Here is a 2,664-nt window from a genome sequence, read left to right as displayed (position 1 = left end):
AAGAAATTTCAATCGTTGTACTGTTGATATTTGGCTCTGTTGACTAATGATTTTGCCGACCACTGGCCTAGAAGAAATGACATCTCAATAGCAATGAGCCCACAATGATTTCCAAAAAAAAGGAACCAGGCCTTCCAGAGCTGGGGCAGGGAAGATACAAGATAAACCTGGACCATCTTATAGTACCAGAAATTAAGAAATTGCCCCCCAAATCAAAAGTATGGTGGCATCTCAAAGGGACAGAAGAGACAACCTAAAATAATTCCCAATGGGCAAAAAATTGAACAAAATAAATAGCATAGTATTGGATTCTAACCCAAACTATAAAATAAATATTCACGAGTCAATGATATAAATAAATGGGAGAAGAGACAAATCTCTTTCATGGAAGAATTCCAGACAATGACTGTAGATACTAACCCTCCAGGAGGTAGAACTTAATTCCCAGCCCATATCTCTGACATAAGGGTGGGCTGGACTTAGTGATTCTCCGCCGAAGCACAGAGTAGGAAAAATAGTAACTCTATAGGGGAGAAACTTGGCAAACACTGCCTTAACAAAGTGATGGCTAACATTCCCTGTGATGTCCATGGCTATCATGTACCCTTGACATGACATAATGAGAGGGGCACTTTACAGCTAGAGTATTTGTTCCCAAAAAATGAACCCAGCCTAATCATGAGAAAAACATCAGACAAACAGATTGAGGGGCATTCTACAGGCTACTTGGCTGCTCCCTCTGGAGGCTGTCAAGGTCATGAAAAACAAGGAAAGACTGAGAAGCTGTCATAGACCAGAGGAGACTGGGAGACACAACTGAATGCAATGTGGGACCCTGGATCGGATCCTGGAGCAGAAAGAGAACATCAAAGTGGTGAATTCCAAGTAAGTCTGGAGTTTACTTAACAATAATGCACCCATATCAGTTTCTAAGTTTTGACAAATGTATTACAACAATGTAAGATGTTAGTAGGGGGTGGGGGAGGGGTATACACACTCTGCACTATCTAAGCAATTTTGTAAATCTAAAGTCACTCCAAAATAAAGAGTTTATATTTTAGAGTGTCAAAATATATTGACTTGAAGACCAGGCTTGAAAATCACTAAGTAATAAAGACTTTTATAAATAGTAAAGCTTTGACTATCACAGCTCCCTACAAATTAACATTATTAATAATTATAGTGAGAGCAAAATTCATTTTCTTAATTAAGAAATAAAATTAATTATTTTTTAAAACTTAATTTATTTCATTTTTTACTCTAAAAAAGTCTGTTTTTTGTGTTCTATCATGTACTTAATATATAACATTGTCATACATTTTATAATTTCTAGGTAAGTTAACATGTATATTTGATAAATATTTCAGATAATATATAAGATAAATATGTATATTTGAAGTATATGTTCAAATACTTTCACAGGAATATAAAGCTAAAAAAAATGGTTTGTCTATCAGTGGTTTAAGGATACAGCCAACATATCATAACAGAAATAAAGCCAGAATGTCTGCATTCATGTAGGCTCCACTGCCCACTAGCTGAGTGATCATGCCAAGTAACCTTGCTTCTCTGAGCCTCATTATTCTCATCCATGAAATGGGGATAATACTACCTAGTTCTTGGGGTTGTGTTGGCCAAATGAGATTGTAAATGTGAAAGACTTTATAAACAGTAAAATGCCTCATAAGGTGAGTGGTAAATTGGACTAACAGAAGGTAGGGTATTCATGGTACCAATGCTGAATGCTGAAATCCAAGGTCAGAAAAGACACAAAGTAGAGAATTGATGATGAATTGAGTAATCTTTCTGGCTTAAAATATGGTCCCTTAGTCCTTCCTGGGCACTCGAGGTGGCTGGAGTCATAGCTGTGCCTGGCTTAGTTGGGGGTCTTATAAGCAGCTGAGGTCATGAAGTCACTGAGGCCTGGTGGCTGGGCCTAAGATTTTATCTTTTGGTTCAAAACCTTGCTCTAACCAGTTCCTTCAGGGATGTTGGAACCTGGAAAATAAATGTCTATAGTAGCCAAACTTGAGAAAATTAATTTATGAACCGTAACATATCTCAATTATGGTAACACATGTGTTTGCCATGGAGAGTATCATACTTGGCTCCCTGACCTCTCCTTGCAAATTTGCTTGGAGAATGGAGGATTATAACGCAGAGTGAGGTCTTCATGCAGCTGGATATTCTGCTCTGCTACTTGCCACACAACCCAGGACTCCTTGGTGTGCTAAACAGAAGCTTCCTTTTCCAGGTTCTCTGATGACTATCTCTTTCTGTTGCCATGACAACATCCCTTCTCCAGGTCATTCAGTTTTCACTGTGGGTGACAATCCAGGGACAAAACATTACTGATATCTGATATCTGCTCTTTCTGATATCTGCAGAAGTATGCTAATCTCATCAGTAACATCTCTAAACCCACAGCAGGCCCTTTCATTCTGAGAGGACTTCAGACCATCTGGACTTGTCTGGGTGAATTTCAATAGCTTCAATCTTGGAAGCTATTGCTGTTGTAATGGTTGTCATTTTTTTTTTTAATATTCACTCAGAGAGAAGGTAGGGGAGGATAGGGGTGAAGAGGAGAGATCAACCAAAGGACTTGTATGTATGCATATAAGCATAAGCAATGGAAGTGGACAACAGGAGGTGAGGGTGAGGGCA

This window comes from Myotis davidii, unplaced genomic scaffold (assembly GCF_000327345.1).
Source record: "Myotis davidii unplaced genomic scaffold, ASM32734v1 scaffold96, whole genome shotgun sequence".
Lineage (NCBI taxonomy): Eukaryota > Metazoa > Chordata > Mammalia > Chiroptera > Vespertilionidae > Myotis > Myotis davidii.
Note: the sequence above shows the minus strand (reverse complement) of the source record.